Source organism: Triticum aestivum, chromosome 2B (assembly GCF_018294505.1).
Source record: "Triticum aestivum cultivar Chinese Spring chromosome 2B, IWGSC CS RefSeq v2.1, whole genome shotgun sequence".
Lineage (NCBI taxonomy): Eukaryota > Viridiplantae > Streptophyta > Magnoliopsida > Poales > Poaceae > Triticum > Triticum aestivum.
Genome location: NC_057798.1, coordinates 353757257 through 353782426, shown reverse-complemented (window position 1 = coordinate 353782426; position 25170 = coordinate 353757257).

Sequence of the window (25170 nt, the reverse complement as noted above, 5' to 3'; positions counted from 1 at the left end):
TGGTGGCATGCAGATCTTTGTGAAGACAAAGAATAGTCAAGATCAAATGAGGATAGGAAGGCAACCATCCTCACCGAAGAAACCCACAAGACCCCCGGCAAGATCCTTGCCGGGGACGCCAGCACGCCATGGCAAGATCCTTGCCGGGCCACCCGACAAGACCCTCGCCAAGCGCGCCAGCGGGGCCACTGCTAGGCCCACGCCAGCCAAGACTCCGCTGCCGTTCGCATGCAGCTACCGACCCAACCAGCTGGGCAGGCACCTGCGTGGCAACATGCAGCCCTTCGTGGAGGCTCCACCATCGCACCACCTCAGCTGCCTGCCTGCCTACATGGCACCGCATGGATCACTGGCCAGGGCGCGTGTCAAAGCAAGGAGGAGCGGCAACGGACGGGCCGGGCCTCGCTCCCGTCCCTAATAAAGTGAAGGGACACCTAAGCCTCGCATTAAATGCGCTTTGTCCTGTAATACCAGCGATAAGCTCATAGCACTGTAGCACTTTCCACCTCCTGTGTGCCACTGTGGCTGCCCCTTTCTCCTATAAAAGGAGGCCCATGGCGCACTGGAGAAGGATTCGGCTCTTCTGAACCTCACAGCACCTAGAGCTAGTTCATGAGCTCAAGAACACTAAATACATCCACCAAAGCATGATCATAGGGTTTTACGCATCTTTGCAGCCCGAACCTGGGTAAATCCCCTTTGTGTTGTCTACTAGTCCCGCTCTTCTCACGATCCCCGCGCCCAGCAACCGTAGTAGGGATTCCAGTGATCCCATAGGTGTCGTTTCCCACCGACAATGAGGAGGCCGTCCTCAAGGCCGGAGGTGACGACAAGGTCATCGCCAACTGGTTTTCCATGGCCCTCACCGACGTCCCACACGTTTGGCTGCTCAACCTGCCAACATCTTCTGTGGCCTCCCGGGAGGAGCTGCGCAACCTCTTCCTCACCCAGTACGCTGCGCCGGTGCCCCTGGTCGTTGCAGCTCTCCTTGGTGGCTCGCAGGCGCCACCCTCAGACCACCACGCCAAGCCGTTCTTCTGTCAGATCAGCGCCGCCCTCATGCGGCCAGTAGCTCCCCCTGGTTGGGTGGCACCCAAAGCCGACCTGACCTTCAACTCGGACGATCACCCCGTCAACACCGCCTGCGCGGGTGCACTCCCAATGCTTTGCATGCCCACCATCTGCCAGGTGGCCGTCACCAAGACCCTCATCGACGGCGGCGCCGGACTCAACATGCTCTCGGTGGAGGCCTTCAGCCTCCTCCATGTACCGCTAGAACGGCTCCAACCCAGCAAGCCCTTCTCGGACGTCGGAGGCGGTTCCTCCAGCTCCCTGCCGCAGATCCGCCTCCCTGTGACCTTCGGCACCCGCGAGAACTTCTGCACAAAGCCGGTAAACTTTGACATCGCCCACATCGGCCTCCTTTACAACGACATCCTCGGATACCCCGCCTTGGCTCAGTTCATCGCAGCGACCCATCCGGCCTACAACCTCGTGGAGATGCCTTGGAGCAGCGGCGTCCTTACCATAGTTGGAGGTACCAAGGACACTCTGCTAGCGCTCAAGCTCGCCCTCAAAAGAGCCGCCGTAGCATAGCCTGCCGGCACGAACACCTCCAAGGCCAAGGGGGCTGCACCGACAAAGAAGAAGTAGCTGTTCACCCAAGACAAGGCGGAGACCAAACAGGTACCAGTTGAGGAGGATGGTTCCTCCGGCGCCACCTTCACCATAGGTGCCAATCTCGACCCCAACCAAGAGGTGAAATTCCTGCTCTCGAACAAGGAAGTGTTCACATGGGAACCCAAGCAGCTAGCGGGGGTCCCAAGGCAGGTGATTGAGCATCACCTGAATGTGTGCCCCAATGTACACCCCGTGAAGCAGAAAGCAAGGCGGCAGTTGATACATCCATTTTGCATCATGCTTTTATATCAATATTTATTGCATTATGGGCTGTTACTACACGTTCTGTCACAATACTTATGGATATTCTCTCTTATTTTACAAGGTTTATCATGAAGAGGGATAATGCAGGCAGCTGGAATTCTAGTTGGAAAAGGAGCAAATATTGGAAACCTATTCTACACAACTTCAAAAATCTTAAAACTCCACGGAAGTCATTTTTGGAATTAGTAAGAATTATTGAGCAAAGAAAATACCAGAGGGGGCCCACAGTTTGGCCAGGAGGGTGGGGGGCGCCCCCCCTACTGGGCGCGCCCTTGTCTCCTGGGCCCCTTGGTGGCCCTTCGGTGCCTGTCTTCTGCTATATGAAGGCTTTTACCCTGGAAAAATCAGAAGCAAGCTCACGGGACGAAACTCCGCCACCACGAGGCGGAACCTTGGCGGAACCAATCTAGGGCTCCGGTGGAGCTGTTCTGCCGGGGAAACTTCCCTCCGGGAGTGGGAAATCATCACCAACGATCCTCTCATCGTGAGGGGGTCAATCTCCATCAACATCTTCACCAGCACCATCTCCTCTCAAAACCCTACTTCATCTCTTGTATCCAATCTTGTATCAAAACCACAAATTGGTACTTGTGGGTTGCTAGTAGTGTTGATTACTCCTTGTAGTTGATGCTAATTGGTTTACTTGGTGGAAGATCATATGTTCGGATCCTTCATGTATATTAATACTCCTCTTATCATGAACATGAATATGCTTTGTGAGTAGTTACGTTTGTTCCTAAGGACATGGGTGAAGTCTTGCTATTAGTAGTCATGTGAATTTGGTATTCGTTCGATATTTTGATGAGATGTATGTTGTCTCTCCTCTAGTGGTGTTATGTGAACGTCGACTACATGACACTTCATCATTATTTGGGCCTAGAGGAATGCATTGGGAAGTAATAACTAGATGATGGGTTGCTGGAGTGACAGAAGCTTAAACCCTAGTTTATGCGTTGCTTCGTAAGGGGCTGATTAGGATCCATTAGTTTCATGCTATGGTTAGGTTTACCTTAATACTTCTTTTGTAGTTGCGGATGCTTGCAATAGGGGTTAATCATAAGTGGGATGCTTGTCCAAGAAAGGGCAGTACCCAAGCACCGGTCCATCCACATATCAAATTATCAAAGTACCGAACGCGAATCATATGAGCGTGATGAAAACTAGCTTGACGATAATTCCCATGTGTCCTCGGCAGCCCTGTTCTCATTATAAGAAATTGTCCAGGCTTGTTCTTTGAAACAAAAAGGATTGGGCCACCTTGCTGCACTTTATTTACTTTCAGTGCTTGTTACCCATTACAAATTATCTTATCACAAAACTATCTGTTACCTACAATTTTAGTGCTTGCGGAGAATACCTTACTGAAAACCGCTTGTCATTTCCTTCTGCTCCTCGTTGGGTTCGACACTCTTACTTATCAAAAAGACTATGGTAGATCCCTATACTTGTGTGTCATCAGCAGTCCACCGAGAAGCAGGCCTTCATCATCCAAGAAACCCGCAAGCTAGAGGCAGCAGGTGTCATTCGCGAGGTTCACTACCCCGAATGGCTGGCAAACCCTGTTGTTGTGCCAAAAAAGGGGGGAAGGAGTGCATGTGTGTCGACTTCACCAACCTCAACAAGGCCTGCCCTCAAGACCCGTTTCCACTCCCTCGCATCAACCAAATTGTCGACTCCACCGCCGAGTGCGACCTGCTGTGTTTCCTGGATGCGTTTTCGGGTTATCACCAAATCAAGATGGTGGTAGAAGACGTGGAGAAGACAACCTTCCTAACCCCATGTGGGGTGTACTGCTACACCTACATGCCTTTCGGGTTGCGCAATGCGGGTGCAACCTTCCAGCGGCTGATGCACATCGCCTTAGGCCGGCAGCTCGGGAAAAATGCCGAGGCTTACATCAACGACATTGTGGTGATGTCTCAGGGGGCGAAGACCTTGATCCAGGACTTGGAAGAGACCTTCGCGAGCCTCCGCGAAGTGGACCTGCGACTCAACCCGGAGAAGTGCGTGTTTGGGTTCCTTCCGGCAAGCTTCTGAGCTTCCTCGTGTCCCACAGGGGGGTCGAGGCCAACCCGGAGAAGGTCAAGGCGATCGAAGACATGAGTCTGCCGCAAACCCTCAGAGAGATGTAGAAGCTAGCTGGGCGCGTAACCGTGTTAGGAGGCTTCATCTCCAAGCTGGGGGAGCGAGCCCTGCCCTTCTTCAAGCTGATGAAGAAGAAGGGCCCATTTGAATGGACACATGAGGCCGACCAAGGGTTCCAAGACCTCAGGAAGTATCTGACCAACCCTCCTGTGATGGTGGCGCCACGCCCTCTCGAGCCCCTGGTGCTCTACCTCACCGCCACACCCTACTCCGCCAGTGCAACTCTAGTGGCAGTTCGGGAAGAGCGCCAGGTCAAGGCTGTGTCACGATTGGCCACGGCCCAGGTCGTGGCAGCACAAGACCAAGAAGGCTTCGCGAAGGCCACAACCTCGGTAGATGGAGACCAGCTTCAGCAGGGAGACGCCCTAGGGCTGAGGAGGCCGCACCAGGCAGCCATGAGGGGCTCCATCGTCTCAGGAGGCACCTAACTCTCCGGAGGGCACGGACCTCGTCAGCGCAGCCACCCTCATCGAGCATCCGATGTATTTCGTCATCACGGTGCTGCGGGATGCAAGGGAATGATACCCCATGCCTCAGAAGCTCTTGCTTGCGCTGCTGGTGGCCTCGCGTAAGCTGCGACACTACTTTCAAGGTCACCCCATCAAGGTCGTCTCGGCCTACCCATTGGAAAGGGTACTCAGGAGCCCCAACTCAGCTGGAAGGGTTGCCGAATGGAACATTGAGTTGCAAGCGTTTTAGTTGGAATTCAGCACAACCAGGGTCGTCAAGAGAGCCGCACTTGTAGATTTTGTGGCAGAATGGACTGAGGCCCCGGGGCTCGAGGCAGGCGAGGATCAATCACTTTCCCCAGGAAGCGAGGCACCAGATGGCTGGGTCATGTACTTCGATGGAGCATTCTCACGGCACGGCGCGGGGGCTGGTGTAGTGCTTATATCCCCCACTCAGGACAAGCTCTATTACGCCGTGCAGCTCTGTTTCCAGCATGGCGCGAAGGTCTCCAACAACATAGCAGAATACGAGGGCCTCATAGCAGGCTTGAAAGCTGCAACATCATTGGTGGTGAAGCGCCTCATCATCAAGGGTGATTCAAAACTCCTCGTCAACTTCTCCAACAAGGTGTACGAGCCGAAGGACTAGCACATGGAAGCGTATCTTGCGGAGGTGCGCAGGATGGAAAAGCAGTTTTGGGGGTTGGAGTTGCAGCATGTGCCCCGCGGCGACAACCAAGAAGCTGATGACATCATCAGGAGGGCATTCAGGCGGCTGCCTCAGGAGCCTGGCACTTTCGAGGAACGGCTCTTCAAGCCATCGGCAGCGCCGTCGCTGTCAAGCACAGTGCAATCTTGGGAGGAACTCCCTCAGCCTCCTTCCACAGGAGCCCCGGCCTATGGCCCAACCTCGGGAGCATGCTTACTCCTGGCGTTGGAGCTTCAGGAGGGGTGCTGGACCACAGAATTCAAGGACTACCTGATGCAAGGGACGCTGCCAGAGAAAGAGGAGGACGCGGAACAGGTGGCCCGGCAGGCCACAGCCTACTTCATCCAAGACGGAGAGCTCTACCGGAAGCGGTCAAATGATGTTTCCCTGCGTTGCATCTCCAGGGAAAAGGGGAAGGAGTTGCTGGCTGACATACACGGTGGAGATTGCGGACACCACTCATCATCACGGACCCTCGTCGGCAAAGCATTTCACAACGGGTTCTACTGGCCCACAACACTCAACGACGCAGCTGAGTTGGTGAGGTCATGCGAGGCCTGCCACTTCCACGCCAAGCAGATCCATCAGCCAGCTTAGGGCTTGCAGACCATCCCACTCTCATGGCCGTTCGCGATCTGGGGGCTGGATATCTTGGGCCCGTTTCCTCGAGCGCCTGGGGGCTAATGCTACCTCTACGTCGCCATCGACAAGTTCACCAAGTGGGTGGAGGTGGAAGCCGTCTGCACCATCCCAGTTGGTTCTGCAGTCAAGTTCATCAAGGGCCTCGTGAGCCGGTTTGGGGTCCCTAATCGCATCATCACCGACTCGCAGTTCACCAGCAATCTCTCCAAAACATATTGTGCTAACATTGGAACGTAGATATGCTACGCTTCGTTGGCACACCCCCGGAGTAACGGCCAGGCCGAGCGCGCCAACGCGGCGGTCCTAAAGGGCCTCAAAACCAGGACCTTCAAAAGGAAGATAGAGGGCTGCGGCAGGGGCTAGTATGATGAGCTCCAGTCCGTGCTGTGGTCCATCCGCACTGCCGCCACCAAGTCGACTGGCGAGACCCCGTTCTTCCTCGTCTACGGAGCAGAGGCGATCCTCCCGCACGAGGTTAGGCGTTGCTCCGCATGGATCCTAGCGTTTGATGAAGCAAAAAAGGACGCCATGCGGGGGATGGATCTCGTGCTGGGGGAGGAGCGTCGTCGAGAAGCCGTACTACGAGCAGCAAGATACCAGCAGGTGCTGCGGCAGTATCATTTCCGCAACATCTGCCCCAGGACTCCGAGGTAGGTGACCTCGTACTCAGGCGGCTTCTCTCTAGGGAAGGGCTACATAAGCTCTCACCCATGTGGGAGGGCCCATTCAAGGTTGTCCATGTTTCCAGGCCTGGCACCGCGCGCCTGGAGACTCAGGAGAGGGTGCCCATCCCAAACTCTTGGAACATTCAGCACCTCCGGAAGTTCTACCCTCGAAGAAAGGCCCAATGCCTGGGAAGAAGGCCCGGTGCCTGTGAAGCTTGCCGCCCGAAGAAAGGCCCAGTGCCTGTGAAGAAGGCCCGGTGCCTGTGAAGCTCGCCGCCCGAAGAAAGGCCGAATGCCTGTGAAGAAGGCCCGGTGCCTCTGAAGCTCGTTGCTCGTGACACTCTCACGTAATAATGAGTTGGGGTTGTACACGCCCCGGAGTCTCTGGAGTGCCGCCCTCAGGCCTCGGGGGCTCCCGCCCACGCCCAGTGGCAGCACTTAGCTCCGCGCTGGTGAGAAGACGTCGAAGACTAGACTAGGTGCCGGACGCGGCTTTTAATTTGCTTTCTGCAGTTGGTTTGTTCTCCCCTGTTGGAACCTTTTTTGAGGTTGCTTCTAGTGTTGTTTGCTGTCTTTTGCCCCAATTCTCGGTTCTCGGCTTTTGTCTGGCTCGCTCTCTCTCTCACAAACCTCGCGAGGGGGCTGCGCGGGCGCCCTCGTGAGCCCTTCCTCACCTGTTTTTCACGAGGCTCTCTCGTTCGAGTTTGCAGCGGGAGCACCCCTCCCAGTCCATGCCCCTCGGGCATCGTGACACAAAGCACCAGTCCATGGCCGCCAACTCTCACAACCAAGGTTCGGAAATGATTCTCACAACGGATTTTTTGCAGCTCTTAAGGCGCCCGGCGAGGCCTCAAGCAAGCACCTCGCAAGGCGGAAGCTACTGCAAGTGTCCCGAGCTAAGTTGTTCCTACGGGCATGCACATCACATCGGCACCATAATGCAACACAGGGACAATGAATGTAGCACAATAATTAGGGGATCATAGTCTGTTGCACGGCCCCACGGGGCTCCATACTTGTAACGCCCCGAGACCGATGCTCTAGTTGCCTTCCTTTTATTTTAGTTGCTGCCGTGTGGTTATTGTGTTTGTTGCATTATCATAATTATTGTTGCATATTTCATTCCTATATGTTTATGCCATGATCATGTTGAGTGCCTCATATATTTGCTCCGTGCACCATCCCAATCTCACATGTTATGTTGCATTGTACCCTTGTCATTTTGCATTTCATCATGCTCATCATGCTCATCATGTTGTGTGTGCATCAGCCCTTGCTATCTCTCTCAAGCCATATGCCCATGTATCATCACCTCTCCCTTCCTTCTTCCTTCATGTTTTTGCAAGTGACATTATTCCCTCCTCCATTAATGTTCATTCATTTCCTGGTGATTTTACTCAATGCCTTATACCTCTATGTCAAATTTTATCTCATTTGGAGTTGATTTGGTTGGGTTCAAAAATGGCTCAAGTTTGAATTTAATTCAAACTTGAATTACTTTTCTATCCTTAAAAATGCCCAAAGCAATTTATCAAAATTCTGTACAAATTCTGGACTCAAGTTATATTCTCATATCTCTCTCATGCCTTCCCTTTATCTCTAAGCTTTTCTCTCTTATTTTCTGTTTGAGGAAATTGAGAAAAGAAAGAATAAGAGGGAGAGAGAGAGCCCAGCTTCCAGCAGCAGCAATGCAGTCCAGCACCAACGCAGCAGTGCTGCTCCAGCCGAGCCACGACCCATCTAGCCTAGCAGCCGCAGCCCAGCTCACCTCCCATGCAGCCCACCTGGCCCAGCTCTGTTCACGGCCACCTGCCCCGTTGCATCGCCGTCTCTATTCAAGAGACAGAGCACTCGCGCTCGCGCCATGAGCTTCACGAACGCCGAGGTCGCGCCGTCTTCTCCCCAACTTTTAAGCCAGCAGCCACGCCCTAGGGTTTCCCCTTCTCCCACTTGTTTTCCTTCACCGCCGCCACCCAGGAGGGCAGCTCCTCCCCGCTCCATCTCCTCCCTGCAGCCACCATGGCCGGCTCAAGCAAGAGCTCAAAACCAGAGTAGGAGCATTGCCAGCCTCCCCTCCCTCGACCCCGAGCACCGCAACACCTCCCCGAGTCCGTTCTGACGCCGATCCGAGCCCGAGGACGCCTTCCCCAACGTCCTCTTCGTCCTGTGCTTCGTCTTCTTCGCGGACAACAAGTCCACCGGAGTTCCTCGCCTCCTCTCCGTCTATATTCTGCGTCCGCGACCGCATCCTCATGTCACAGGTATACTAGGTATACCCAACTCCATCTCTGCTCTTTTGGATAGCGATTCGATCACCGGAGTAGTCGCTAGATCCATGCCATCTTCGTGTTCTCGATGCTCTGACGAGTTCTGAATTTTGTTGTGTAGTTGAAGTAGTCGCCATGGTTCCTGACGCTTCGCACCCGCTCTGGATCCTCTCACACGCACGGCCGCGCTCGATTGCGAGCCCGTGGCCTTGCTTCGTCTCGCCACCACCATGACCGAGGCAAGCTTCTGCTCGTCCACGAGCTCCACGCACTCACACCCCTCCCGCATATCACACACACCATGCGCACATCCACAGCAGCCGCATCATGCACAACAGCTTGCCCACCTCGTCCGCACGCCTTGCATAACTCTGCTGTAGCTTCCGACTCGCTGTGCTTCACCGCCATGGCTGCAGGATCATGCCTGCACACAGCCCTGCATGTACGCGCGCATCTTGCAGTGCACCCCCTCCTTTGTCCGCACCCGCGCCATGCTCGCGTCCCTACCAGTTTTTCTTCGCTCACGCCCAGCAGCTGCCGCATGGTCGCACGTCGTGCCTCGGCCGGGACGAGCTTCTGCTCGAGGCTTATGCTCCAGCACCTCCCGCAGATCTCCGCAAGCACGCGTGCACCTTCTTCTGTTTTCGCACGCCCGCCGCAGGTTCATAACCCCAACGGCCATCGCTTTTGCTTGCCCTCGCTGTCGGTTGTCGCCGTGCAGCCATGGCCAAGCTCGACCTGTTCCTGAGTAGTTCAAAAGAGCCTGGGAGCTCGTTTTATCACCAACTCATACCTAGCTGAGTGGCTAGCGCAGCAACTATCCAACCAGGAGGTTTGGAGTTCGAATCTGAGGTGCCACCTATTTCTTTTTATTGCCCTGCTTATTCTCTCTCACACACAATGGGTCCGATCTGCTACCGGGCTTGCACAGTGCGTTGAATCCGGCCCGTGCATTTTTTTTCCACTCTGTGCATATTACCATTTTCAAGTGCATTCTAATTTATAGTAATGCCATCAGTTTAAAATGCTCATAACTAAATATCCATGCATCCAAATGAAACATGTCATATATGCATCTTGCTCAGTTTTTCATGTTCTTTAACAATATGCAACTTTCATCCATGTTCAAACTGATTAAAATTGTTGTTTGCATTGTTTTGGACAAATGACATGTTAAAATAGTTTATTTCATAACTTAATAACCGTAACTCCAAATTTAATGTTCTTTATATGTAGATGGGCTAGAAAATTGCATAGATTAACTTGGTGCATTTTGTTTTGTTGTTTAAAAACTTTAAAATTATGTTATAGGAAGAACAGTACCGAATTCATAAATTGCATATGGGGATTTTTCAGAATTGTTGTTTGTTATTCCGGCCTCATTTAAACTTGCCTAGATATGTAGTTTAATTATGCTTCACCTCTAGACATGTTTAACAACATTTAATATTGTTTGGTAGCTTAAACGAGATCAAACTAAATATGTCAATGTGGTGTTTTGTGAATATGCAACTCGTTGCATATTGAGCTCCAGTTAACTTGTAGTATTGTTTGTTGCACTTTGCCATGCCAATGCTCATTAAACCGGACATGCATCCTACTTGTTTGTGAATCATGCCATGTTTATGCTTGTGCATTTACCATGTTGTTTGTTTCTTTCCGGTGTTGCTTCTTAGTTCCAGTAATGTTGCGATTGTGAGGATTCATTCGACTAGTCCCGTTCGTCTTCTTCATGGACTCGTTCTTCTTCCTTGCGGGATTTCAGGCAAGATGAGTGCTACCCTAGATCTCACTACTATCATTGCTATGCTAGTTGCTTCGTTCTATCGCTTTGCTGCGCCACCCATCACCTGTTTATCAAGCCTCCCAAATTGTTGTCAGCCTCTAACCTTGTCACCCTTCCTAGCAAACCATTGCTTGGCTATGTTACCGCTTCTGCTCAGCCCCTCTTATAGCGTTGTTAGTTGCAGGTGAAGTTGAAGATTGCTCCAAGGTGGACAGGATTATGTTGGGATATCACAACATCTCTTATTTAATTAACGCATCTATATACTTGGTAAAGGGTGGAAGACTCGGCCTTATGCCTAGTGTTTTGTTCCACTCTTGCCGCCCTAGTTTCCGTCATACCGGTGTTATGTTCCCGGATTTTGCGTTCCTTACGCGGTTGGGTGATTTATGGGACCCCCCTTGACAGTTCGCTTTGAATAAAACTCCTCCAGCAAGGCCCAACCTTGGTTTTACCATTTGCCTCACCACCACCTATACCTTTCCCTTGGGTCGGCCAACCCGAGGGTCATCTTTATTTTAGCCCCCCTGGGCCAGTGCTTCTCTAAGTGCTGGTCCGAACCAGAGCCACTTGCAGCGCCACCTCGGGGAAACTTGAGGGCTGGTTTTAGTTGTACGTAGTGTTCTACCAGTGTTGCCCTGAGAACGAGATATGTGCAGCTCCTATCGGGATTGTCGGCGCATCAGGCGGTCTTGCTGGACGTCTTTTACCATTGTCGAAATGTCTTGTAAACCGGGATTCCGAGTCTGATCGGGTCTTCCTGGGAGAAGGTTTATCCTTCGTTGATCGCGAGAGCTTATCATGGGATAAGTTGGGACGCCCCTGCAGGGTATAAACTTTCAAAAGCCATGCTCGCAGTTATGGGCAGATGGGAATTTGTTAATGTTCGGTTGTAGATAACTTGACACCAGATCCGAATTAAAATGCATCAACCGCGTGTGTAACCATGATGGTCTCTTTTTGGCGGAGTCCGGGAAGTGAACACGGTTTTTGGGTTATGCTTGACGTAAGCAGGAGTTCAGGATCACTTCTTGATCATTGCTACCTTGACGACCGTTCCATTTGCTCTCGTCTCGCTCTTATTTGCGTATGTTAGCCACCATATATGCTTAGTCCTTGCTGCAACCTCACCATTTTAGCCCTTCCTTTCCCATTAAGCTTTGCTAGTCTTGATACCCATGGTAATGGGATTGCTGAGTCCTCGTGGCTCACAGATTACTACAACAACAGTTGTAGGTGCAGGTTTTGCGAAGATCATGATGCGAGAGCGATGTTTTCTTGTTTTGGAGTTCTTCTTCTTCTTCTAGGAACAGGGGATAGGTTCCAGGTCGGCAGCCTGGGCTAGCAGGGTGGATGTTGTTTGAGTTTCTGTTTGTGTTTCATCCATAGTCGGATGATGCTCTTATGTATTGTGATGTTGTATTCGTGTGGCATTTTATGCCTCTTGTATGTATCCCCATCTATTATGTAATGTTGATGTAATGATATCCACCTTGCAAAAGCGTTTCAATATGCGGTTCTATCCTTGGTGGGACCTTCGAGTTCCTTTTGGATAGGGTTGCATATTGGGCGTGACAAGTTGGTATCAGAGCCTCGACCGGCCATAGGAGCCCCCTTGATTGTTGGCCGTTGTTGAGTCTAGAAGAAAACTATTTTTCAGTCTTAGGATTATATATATCATAGAGTATGATTCTTTTTACTCCTCAGCCCCCTTCGTCTCTCTCGTGAGGACTCCTGACGTAGATGTTTTGTCTTTCCTCTCCTCAAATTTCACTAAATTTTTTTTAGGATCACGCGGGTATCTTGGGATCGTTCCGATATTCTTCTGACGAGAACATTGTTCTTGGTGCCTCCTGACATTCAGGGGTTGTGGCAGTGTCCCGGGGAGTTGAGCTCCAAGGTGTTGTCATCATAATTTTATCGTTGCAGTTCTGGAATACCTAAGTTTTGCCGACATCGAAAATCTCTTTTATGCAGTTGTTGGTGAGATAACCTCGACACCACCCAATACTGGGGCAGGAGTTCGGGAGTATTGCCATAGCTTGTATAACGGATGCTTTTCGAAGGTTGAGGTACACGATTTCCGAAGTTTTCTTGGTTATGTGTTGACGGATGGATACATCTGGATGTAGGGATTGTTAGTTTGTGTGATATATATTGCTTCCCCTGTATCCCCAACACCAGATTGCATAACTAGAAAGTTTCGGGAGTTTTATAGGTGGGAATTCAAGTAGCTCCTAGTATATCTTTCCGATAGATGCATGATATGGAATTGGGTAAATCTCTATCATATGTATTTGTTCCGGCTTATTCTGCTAGCCAATCCTTTGTTTTGTTTTGAGTTGTGGTATTCGAGTTGCTTCAATGTCAAGTGTTGATTCCATACCTTTCAAGCAGTGTTCTCATATTTCTGAGAGTGCTAATCCTTCTTGTTTATCGAGATTGTCATGTTAATTCTTTTCCAACCGGCGTGTTTCTCTTCAAGTGAATCCGATCATTTCAACATTTGCGAGGTCAATTCTTAGTTTTCTCAATGGCGTTTGTTTCATCCATCCCAAGTTATCATTGTTTTCCCGCCCTCCCACCCCTTTTCTTCAAGGACTCAGATTTCTTAATCAAGTATCTTTTTATTGATGGGAAGTCTCTCCATTCTTTTACGTCAATGCTCTTATCCGGTGATTCTCAGGAAGATACTAACGGAGCTTCAAGTTCATCATTCTTCATTCTCGTATTCTTTTCCGGTGGATTTAACTCAAGCTTTCAGTGTTGATCATATCTCTTCCTTTTGTTTCACATATCTTCCCATGTGAGTTTCTTATCCAAGGCTCTCTTATTTATTCAACTTGCCCAGTTCATATCCGGAGTGCTCAAGATATCTCAAAAGATTTGTGTTTCCATTCTTAATCCGTTAAAGCTATCTGGAGGTTGTTATCCCATTCAAGCCATTTAATTCAACCGGTGCATTTTTTTAAATTGTTCAACGGTGTTTCCTTTTGAGTGGGCCCTAACCCACATGTCTTTTCCCAGGATCTTACCTGACTCTTCTAATTATCAGGAGCCATTCGCAAATTCATATCCAAGTTTGACGTAAGAATGAATTTCATCGTCGGATGTTTTCCAAGATCAATTTCAAATTATTTTTCCTTGTTGGCTCAACCTCTTTGTTTTTCATTTCCCCGGAGTATCTCAACCATTCATGGTAGTGTTTCTCGTCGTCATTCTCGGATTTTGAAGACCGAAGAAGAGTTCCTCTTAAATCCTTACCCGTTCTTCCAGAGATTCATGGTTCTAGCTTCATGCCATCCTCATAATTGTTTTGATTGTGGAAATTCTTTTCTTACCATCCGGAGCATCTCATGAGTTGTTTCCATTTCTTTCCTCCGAAAGCCATCATGTCATAATTCTTCATTCGTAACATGTAGCTATCATTCTCCAAAACTTACTGGTGCATCGTTCAAATATCCTCTAATCAGTTCATGATCTCTTCGTTCTCTTGTATCTAAATCCCCTCAAGTATCTTCATTCGTTTTCCAATTCTTCCCAGTGAATTGTGGCTTTGCTACTTTCATTTTCAATTCTTACGGCGGTTCATTCAAGTTTTCACTTCCTTCATTATCGTATCAATTCATTCGTTGTTTTCAAATCCTACTGGTGGATCGTTGAAGACCTTCCCAAGTTGTGCTATTTCTCTCTTTAATGTTTTCAAGAAGAATAAGTAGTATGCCAAATCCGTTGCTTGTCATCAATTTATATTGGTGAAGGATACGCATAACATAATTCTTATTCTTGTTTCATCCAAGTGATTAATTCCTCTTCCGGAGTTCCAAGTTTTCCACTTTATCTCGTCACGAAGCTCCATCTAAATCATCGCAAGGCTTCACCTTGTGTTTCAACCTATCTTTCTTTCTATCATCCTTTTATTACCGGAATTCTTCATGGAGGCTCTACATGATGGTTCCTCATGGATTATTTTCATTCTTCTATTGTTTTTCAAGATTTCTCTTGAAGTTATGACCCGCAAGCTATACTCTAAAATAAACATGGTGCTCAACACATGTTTTGTTTTGAGGAGTTCAAGTATTCTTCTTATTGCATTTCGAAGTGCAATTCTTTCTACCTTAGCTTTTGAGGTTGTGTTATATCATTCTTGGCAGTTTCCATTTAGGTTTCGCGATTCACATGTTGTCAAGAATGAGATATTTTAAATCCATCAATCTTTTCTTTGGAGTTATCTTGGTATAGATTTCACCTAAAGCCTTCCCTAAGGAATGTTGCTATTTGTGGTGCTTATCAATGATCCAAGATTTCTCCATATCCTTGGCGTTGAGTGAGGTTTTTCATCTCTTCGTTGATCTCAAGCAAGCAATTGTTTCCGTTAGTGGCCGGTTGTCACCTCATAGTCTTGAGATGTTTTCCATAAGCCCACTACAAGCTTATTCTTTTCATTGTTGGTTTTGCAACAACTCCTTTATAACCTTCATGGAAGGGTGCTTTCCAAACTCTTTTGTGGCAGAAGTTGGCATTTTCTCCTACATTCTGTTATTCCAATGATCTATCTTCTATTCTTTCTTTCGGAGGCATTGCGATGTTGCTCTTTTCTCTCATCATCTTGAATTGTGAGGATCGTGTTCTTTTCGTGCTTATCCATTTAACCGGAGTGTTGTGTCTTCTCTTCAAGTTCTTTTCATCTTCTCAAGTTTTCCTTCTTCTATCAGTCAGATTGCTGCCCAAATTATATCAATCTTATTCCTTCTCTATCTAGTTTTAACCGGAGGGGTTTCAATATCTATCTTATCACTAAACCTCTTGGTACTCGTCGTATCGCTTGTTCCTCTTTTCTAACGGAGTGTTTTCAACTTTGTTCATCTTCGTTTTTTTCTTTCTTTCATTTTGCTCAACCTCTCAAGGTTCATGGTTTCACTCGTTTGTCGAAGAAGCAACTTAGTATTACCTCTTCTTGTCCTCTTCCGTTTTCCCTCTGGTGCCATCCTAGATCTCGGGACGAGATCGCTTGTTAGTGGAGGAGAGTTGTAACGCCCCGAGACCGATGCTCTAGTTGCCTTCCTTTTATTTTAGTTGCTGTCGTGTGGTTATTGGGTTTGTTGCATTATCATAATTATTGTTGCATATTTCATTCCTATATGTTTATGCCATGATCATGTTGAGTGCCTTGTCATATATTTGCTTCGTGCACCATCCCAATCTCACATGTTATGTTGCATTGTACCCTTGTCATTTTGCATTTCATCATGCTCATCATGCTCATCATGTTGTGTGTGCATCAGCCCTAGCTATCTCTCTCAAGCCATATGCCCATGTATCATCACCTCTCCCTTCCTTCTTCCTTCATGTTTTTGCAAGTGACATTATTCCCTCCTCCATTAATGTTCATTCATTTCCTGGTGATCTTACTCAATGCCTTATACCTCTATGCCAAATTTTATCTCATTTGGAGTTGATTTGGTTGGGTTCAAAAATGGCTCAAGTTTGAATTTAATTCAAACTTGAATTATTTTTCTATCCTTAAAAATGCCCAAAGCAATTTATCAAAATTCTGCACAAATTCTGGACTCCAGTTATATTCTCATATCTCTCTCATGCCTTCCCTTTATCTCTGAGCTTTTCTCTCTTATTTTCTGTTTGAGGAAATTGAGAAAAGAAAGAATAAGAGGGGGACAGAGAGAGCCCAGCTTCCAGCAGCAACAATGCAGTCCAGCACCAACGCAGCAGTGCTGCTCCAGCCGAGCCGCGGCCCATCTAGCCCAGCAGCCGCAGCCTAGCTCACCTCCCATGCAGCCCACCTGGCCCAGCTCTATTCACGGCCACCTTCCCCGCTGCGTCGCCGTCTCTGTTCCAGAGACAGAGCACTCGCGCTTGCGCCATGAGCTTCACGGACGCAGAGGTCGCGCCGTCTTCTCCCCTCCTTTTAAGCCAGCAGCCACGCCCTAGGGTTTCCCCTTATCCCTCTCGTTTTCCTTCACCGCCGCCACCCAGGAGGGCAGCTCCTCCCCGCTCCATCTCCTCCCTGTAGCCACCATGGCCGGCTCAAGCAAGAGCTCAAAACCAGAGTAGGAGCATCGCCAGCCTCCCCTCCCTCGACCCCGAGCACCGCAACACCTCCCCGAGTCTGTTCTGACGCTGATCCGAGCCCGAGGACGCCTTCCCCGACGTCCTCTTCGTCCTCTGCTTCGTCTTCTTCACGGACAACAAGTCCACCGGAGTTCCTCGCCTCCTCTCCATCTATATTCTGCATTCGCGACCGCATCCTCATGTCACAGGTATACTAGGTATACCCAACTCCATCTCTGCTCATTTGGATAGCGATTCGATCACCGGAGTAGTCGCTAGATCCATGCCATCTTCGTGTTCTCGGTGCTCCGACGAGTTCTGAATTTTTTGTGTAGTTGCAGTAGTCGCCGTGGTTCCTGACGCTTCGCCCCCGCTCTGGATCCTCTCATGCGCACGGCCGCGCTTGATTGCGAGCCCGTGGCCTTGCTTCGTCTCGCCACCACCATGACCGAGGCGAGATTCTACTCGTCCACGAGATCCACGCACTCACACCCCTCCCGCATATCACACACACCATGCGCACGTCCACAGTAGCCGCATCATGCACAACAGCTTGCCCACCTCGTCCGCGCGCCTTGCATAACTCTGCTGTAGCTTCTGACTCGCCGTGCTTCACCGCCATGGCCGCAGGATCATGCCTGCACACAGCCCCGCATGCACACGTGCATCTTGCAGTGCACCCCCCTCCTTTGTCCGCACCCGCGCCATGCTCGCGTCCCTGCCAGTTTTTCTTCGCTCACGCCCAGCAGCTGCCGCATGGTCACACGTCGTGCCTCGGCCGGGACAAGCTTCTGCTCGAGGCTTATGCTCCAGCCCCTCTCGCAGATCTCCGCAAGCATGCGTGCACCTTCTTCTGTTTCCACACGCCCGCCGCAGGTTCATAACCCCAACGACCGTCGCTTTTGCTTGCCCTCGCCATCGGTTGTCGCCGTGCAGACATGGCCAAGCTCGACCTATTCCTGAGTAGCTCAAAAGAGCCTGGGAGCTCGTTTTATCACGAACTCATACCTAGCCGATTGGCTAGCACAACAACTATCCAACCAGGAGGTTTGGAGTTCGAATCTCAGGCGCCACCTATTTCTTTTTATTGCCCTGCTTATTCTCTCTCACACGCAATGGGTCCAATCTGCTACCAGGCTTGCACAGTGCGTTGAATCCGGCCCGTGCATTTTTTTACAGTCTGTGCATTTTACCATTTTCTAGTGCATTCTTATTTATAGTAATGCCATCAGTTTAAAATGCTCATAACTAAATATCCATGCATCCAAATGAAACATGTCATATATGCATCTTGCTCAGTTTTTCATGTTCTTTAACAATATGGAACTTTCATCCCTGTTCAAACTGATTAAAATTGTTGTTTGTATTGTTTTGCACAAATGACATGTTAAAATAGTTTATTTCATAACTTAATAACCGTAACTCCAAATTTAATGTTCTTTATATGTAGATGGGCTAGAAAATTGCATAGATTAACTTGGTGCATTTTGTTTTGCTGTTTAAAAACTTTAAAATTATGTTATAGGCAGAACAGTACCAGAATCATAAATTGCATATGGGAATTTTTCGGAATTGTTGTTTGTTATTCCGGCCTCATTTAAACTTGCCTAGATAGGTAGTTTAATTATGCTTCACCTCTTGCCATGTTTAACAACATTTAATATTGTTTGGTATCTTAAACAAGATCAAACTAAATATGTCAATTTGGTGTTTTGTGAATATTCAACTCCTTGCATATTGAGCTCCACTTAACTTGTAGTATTGTTTGTTGCACTTTGCCACGCCATACCTCATTAAACCGGACATGCATACTACTTGTTTGTGCATCATGCCATGTTATGCTTGTGCATTTACCATGTTGTTTGTTTCTTTCCGGTGTTGCTTCTTAGTTCCGGTAATGTTGCGATTGTGAGGATTCGTTCGACTACTCCCGTTCGTCTTCTTCATGGACTCATTCTTCTTCCTTGCAGGATTTCAGGCAAGATGACCGCTACCCTGGATCTCACTACTATCATTGCTATGCTAGTTGCTTCGTTCTATCGCTTTGCTGCGCTACCTATCACTTGTTTTCAAGCCTCCCAAATTGCCATGTCAGCCTCTAACCTTTTCACCCTTCCTAGCAAACCATTGCTTGGCTATGTTACCGCTTTGCTCAGCCCCTCTTATAGCGTTGTTAGTTGCAGGTGAAGTTGAAGATTGCTCCATAGGTGGACAGGATTATGTTGGGATATCACAATATCTCTTATATTATTAATGCATCTATATACTTGGTAAAGGGTGGAAGGCTCGGCCTTATGCCTGGTGTTTTGTTCCACTCTTGCCGCCCTAGTTTCCGTCATACCGGTGTTATGTTCCCGGATTTTGCGTTCCTTACGCGGTTGGGTGATTTATGGGACCCCTTGACAGTTCGCTTTGAATAAAACTCCTCCAGCAAGGCCCAACCTTGGTTTTACCATTTGCCTCACCACCACCTATACCTTTCCCTTGGGTCGGCCAACCCGAGGGTCATCTTTATTTTAGCCCCCCCGGGCCAGTGCTTCTCTAAGTGCTGGTTCGAACCAGAGCCACTTGCAGCGCCACCTCGGGGAAACTTGAGGGCTACTTTTAGTTGTACGTAGTGTTCATCCAGTGTTGCCCTGAGAACGAGATATGTGCAGCTCCTATCGGGATTGTCGGCGCATCGGGCGGTCTTGCTGGACTTGTTTTACCATTGTCGAAATGTCTTGTAAACCGGGATTCTGAGTCTGATCGGGTCTTCCTGGGAGAAGGAATATCCTTCGTTGATCGCGAGAGCTTATCATGGGCTAAGTTGGGACACCCCTGCAGGGTATAAACTTACAAAAGCCGTGCCCGCGGTTATGGGCAGATGGGAATTTGTTAATGTCCGGTTGTAGATAACTTGACACCAGATCCGAATTAAAATGCATCAACCGCGTGTGTAGCCGTGATGGTCTCTTTTCGGTGGAGTCCGGGAAGTGAACACGGTTTTGGGTTATGTTTGACGTAAGTAGGAGTTCAGGATCACTTCTTGATCATTGCTAGCTTCACGACCGTTCTGTTTGCTCTCTTCTCGCTCTTATTTGCGTATGTTAGCCACCATATATGCTTAGTCGCTGCTGCAACCTCACCACTTTACCCCTTCCTTTCCCTTTAAGCTTTGCTAGTCTTGATACCCATGGTAATGGGATTGCTGAGTCCTCGTGGCTCATAGATTACTACAACAACAGTTGCAGGTACAGGTTATGCGATGATCATGACGCGAGAGCGATGTTTGCTTGTTTTGGAGTTCTTCTTCTGCTTCTTCTTCGATCAGGGGATAGGTTCCAGGTCGGCAGCCTGGGCTAGCAGGGTGGATGTCGTTTGAGTTTCTATTTGTGTTTCATCCGTAGTCGGATGATGCTCTTATGTGTTGTGATGTTGTATTCGTGTGGCATTTTATGCCTCTTGTATGTATCCCCATCTATTATGTAATGTTGATGTAATGATATCCACCTTCCCAAAGCGTTTCAATATGCGGTTCTATCCTTGGTGGGACCTTCGAATTCCTTTTGGATAGGGTCGCATATTGGGCATGACAATACTTCTCTCTCTCAATGCAGGAAAAGAAGGAAAACAAAATAAAAATAGCGCGCGGCTCGTGAGAAGGGATCGGTGTCATCCTCCCGAGCCCAATCAGAATCCGCCTCGTGCTTCACCAAGGCGCGGCGACGGGACAACCCGCTACCACCCTTGAAGCGGGCGCGGCGGCGTGGTGGCTGGTCGCGGCCACCGCTGGAGGAGCTACTGCCGAAGGAGGAGCCGCTGAAGCTCGGCAAGCTGCGGTCGTCGTCAGGAGCGGGTTCGCCTTCGCCCTCGTCACGACCGTCGCCAAGGCCGAGCACCCCGTTGCCGTCATCGTCTTCAGGGTAGCACCCAGCACGGCGGCCATCTTCTTCGAACACCCTCACGTAGAGGGTCGCGTCACCGTCGTACTTGAAGTGGAGGGTACACCGCCGTCCCAGGCGACGCGCGTGGGCAAACGTGAGCCATCCCCGGGCCAGGGCCACGTTCCCGGCAACGAAGATCTCTACCTCGACCCAGGAGGCCCTGCTGCAGCAGCTGTCCGCCTGCAGCCAGAGCCCGCCGGGGCCAGCGGCCGGCAGTTCGCCGGCGAAGAAGCCAGGGAGCTGGAGCCAGTTGCCGGCCGGGTTGTCCGACCACACAACAAACTCCGGCAGCACCTCCGCCGAATGGAAGTGCAGCCAGGGAGGCCGCACAGCCCTGACACACCTTCCTCCACTGACTGGGCTGCCTTGATATGGGCGTTCACCGCCGCATGAAGGGCCACCACTGCGACCATGAGGAGCCGCGACGGGAGTCACGGGATGCTTGCGGGGGCGGCCGCGACCGCGCTTGGGCGGAGGAGATCTAGGTCCTTCCTGGCGAGCCTTCCCCTTCTCCGCGGCCGAGAACCTCCTCACGGGCGCCATGGGACGCTGCAAGCAACCGGAGCGAGGAGGGAGAAGAAGCAGGCGGGGTGAGAGAAGATGTGCAACGGGGGCTCTCGCCCCTCCATACTTATAGTCCAGGGGATGCTAACCGTCGACCTCCACAATCATAGGTAATGATGACTCTTTTTGCATGCATCAGGGACTCGTCAAGCTGGGCAGTTGACGAGGGAGCGTGGGGAAGCGGAGACGCCCACATCCAATCAACCTCCATGCGGTCACCAAGGTCGCAGGCTGTTGGGGCCCGCGGCGCTTCACACGTGCCCTTTGGCTTCGCTGCTAAGCCAAGTCCGAGCACGCCTTGGGCCTGGGGGCTACTGTCGGTGTTCTGGGAACGAGGGTCCCCAGACTTGCCTACCTGCGGCCTGGAGCGTGGCTCAGCAGCGGCCCAGTACGGCTCGTCTTCATCAACCCAAGTTCAAGACCCTCGCGAGGGGCCAAGCCTTGCGGGGCGGACGGCGCAAGGTCTCCTCAGGGGCGGCCTCACCAGGCAGGCTCGCGAGGAGGTGGAGAGATCAAGGCAAGGGGTACCTCGCGAGTTTCTCATGACGCAAGCCATGACGATCAAGACCAGGCGGGCACCAAGCAGGCGCCATCCTACACAGTGTCCTCGTTTCCTCTTTGGTGAAAAGGGGGCAAGCACAGGCGCGGACTACCGAGGCATCAAGCAAAGGTTTCCATATCAGTGCAACGAGACCAAGACCAGCAGAGCGGCAGTACGGAGGTCAGCATGGAGCCCAAGACGACGTCATCGCCAGTGCCTTTGGCAGTCGAAGACCACCTTTAGTCGGGATAGCTTGTACTAGATGTCCCCTTACAAAATGGCCGTTGTTGGCTCCCTTCCCTCTCAATATTTGGGAAGAGGACCAGGGCCTCTATATATAGGGCTAGCCACCACAGTAGAAGGCATCTGAATCTCATCTAGAGCCAACACAGACGGATCAATTCCTCTCCAAGCACACCACCACAAGAACACCTCTCTCGAGGCCGTTCTTCCCTTGTACTATTCATCATCAGCCCAAGAGGCAATCCACCACACCACACACTGGATTAGGGTAATACACCACAATGGTGGCCCGAACAAGTATAAACATCGCGTCTCTTGTGTTGTTCATCGTGCTAGCTTAGAATCGCGGCGAGGTTTTGGGCGTGTTTCGGCAGGGAGAAGATCTTCGTGCACACCCCAGAGTTCGAACCTTAAGGGTTTTGCCGGAACGCAATATCCGACAGCTTTCCTGTGTAAATAGTTTTTCCGTTTCTTTGAAATTCTTTTCTTTTCTTTGGGGGTCAAGAGGAGAAGACTACGATGAAAATGATGAGCGTCTCTCATGTGCATTATTGTTGATCTAACCAAGATCCCATATTACCTTGTCTTCTTCTTTGAATTAAATGTTTGCAGATTCCAGCTTAGTCCAATGCACGTGCACTATTATTATAATCCACACCGTTCGGTCGTGCAAGTGAAAGGCAATAATGAATATATGATGAAATGATTGAGATGAGGAAAAGCTGGTATTAACTCGACCTATCTTGTTTTTGTAAATATGATTAGTTCATCATTCCTGATTCATCCTATTATGAATGAAACATGTTTGCAATGACAATTAGAGAATATAGTTACTCATGCCATGCTTAATTAGCTTGGAGTTTATAATGGTTTACCTTGCATGCCAACATGCTATTAAAATGGTCGTGATGTAATATGATAGGGTGGTATCCTCCTTTGAATGATTCGAGTGGTTGAAACAAAAGCAACATAGCCTCCATGATATTTATGTTCATGGTGATTTATATCCTACTCATGCTTGCACTCATTGTTGGTTAATCTTAATGCATGTTCATGACTGTTGTCGCTCTCGAGTTGGTCGCTTCCCAGTCTCTTTCTAGCCTTCACTTTTACTAAGCGGGAATACTGATTGTGCATCCACTTCCATAAACCCCAAAGTTATTCCATACGAGTCCACCATACCTTCCTATATGCGGTATTCACCTGCCATTCGAAGTAAATTTGCATGTGCCAAACTCTAAACCTTCAAATGAAATTCTATTTTGTATGCTCGAATAGCTGATGTATCAAATATGATTGTCTATATCTTCCATTCTAGGTGGGTTATTCTCATGGTGAGTGGACTCTACTCATCATTCACGAGAAAATGGCCGGTAACTGGGATGCCCTGTCCCATGCTCAAATCAAATCAAAATAATTGCAAACAAAACTCCCCCAGGATTAGTTGTACGACACCCGTTGTTTTGGACCAGCCATGGAATGTGCTTGTTGGTGGTGGGGGAGTATAAACTTTACCATTCTGTTTGGGAACCGCCTATGATGTGTGTGAAAGTGTGTTATATCGACTAGAGTGGGGGTGAATAGGCGATTTCTACAAATTCGTCACTGAGGAATTTCTAGGTGAAGAAATTCCTAAGCAACGACGCACTAGCAGCGGAATAAGTACTCAGATAGAAGCATAACAAAGACACAACATAATCATCATGATGAAATGAAAAACAAGCACATAATACAAATAGCGTGAAAATAGGATAAGCAGGCTGAAGACAACGTGACTGAAGAAACGGATTGAGGAAATAGAGAAAGTCTTCAGTCAAAGTCTTCAAATAGTAATGATCAGGTTCATCAACACATGAATGAGGAAATGGGAGGGTTGAGGAAATAGAACTAGTTGGCTTGGTGAAGACAATGATTTGGTAGACCAGTTCCAACTGCTGTGACAGTTGTACGTCTGGTTGGCGCGGCTGAGTATTTAAACTCAAGGACACACAGTCTCGGACACACAGTTCTCACCGTATTCTCCTTGAGCTAAAGTCACATAGACCTCGCCGAACACTCCTGGTAATTCTTCACAGGTGACTTCCAAACCTTCACAGTCTTGGTCACTCGGCGACCCATAATTCCTCTTGGATGCTCAGACCATGACGCCTAACCATCTGGAGGATACACAGTCCTCAAAGGTAACAAGCATCGCTTCCACACAGGAATAATCTCTTCAGTGATGCTCAATCACTTTGGGTTTGTAGGTGTTTGGGTTTTGGATTTGGGTTTTCCTCACTTGCTGATTTTTGCTCAAAGTCCTCGGAGGATGGGATGCTCTCAATGACAAGTGTCAGTTTCTCTTGGAGCAGCCAGCCAGCTAGTGGTTGTAGGGGGCGACTATTTATAGCCTAGGGAGCAGCCCAACATGAGAAGACATAAATGCCCTTCAATGATATGACCATTAGGTGGGAAGATATTTTTGGACAACTGGCGCTTAGCACAACAACAGTCGGATATTTGAGGTTCGAATTCCTCAGGGCTATCATGTTCCTCACTGTGTAGGGAATCCTCACTGGCGAATTCCTAACTCCTCAGTCAGAACAAATTCCTCAGAGACCAGAAGACCTTCGTCTCTATCACTGAAGAAATTGACTGAACTGATATGAGATTTCCAATGGCTTCACTCGAAAGGATTGGGTAGGTGTAGGATTTTGAGATGAGTATCATTTGGAAATCAGTTTCCTTAGTATTACCTCGACCACCTCTAACAGTATGGTGTTTCCTATGACTCAAGAAAGAGAAAATGAAACTACGAAAACAAAAGTCTTCACGCTTCATAATACTCGCATGAATATCCAGTAACACCAATTTCTTCACTTTCAAAATCTTCAGGAGAACCAAAGTCTTCAGCTGAAGACATACATTTTTAGGGATCGACATTCATCATAAATATAAAACTCCTCATCGACTTATAGAGCCTGTGTCCACTCATAAACATATTAGTCCCTTAACCTAGAAGTCTTCAATACACCAAAATCACTAAGGGGCACTAGATGCACTTACAATCTCCCCTATTTTGGTGATTGATGACAAATAGGTTAAGTTTTCAATGGGGATAAACATATCAATTGGAAGTGCTCAATATTGAGGAATTTGATTGCAAGATATAGAAGAACTCCCCCTGAGGATGTGTATATGTGAGGATTTTGCTTTTAAAAAGCAATGCACATTGTAGAGT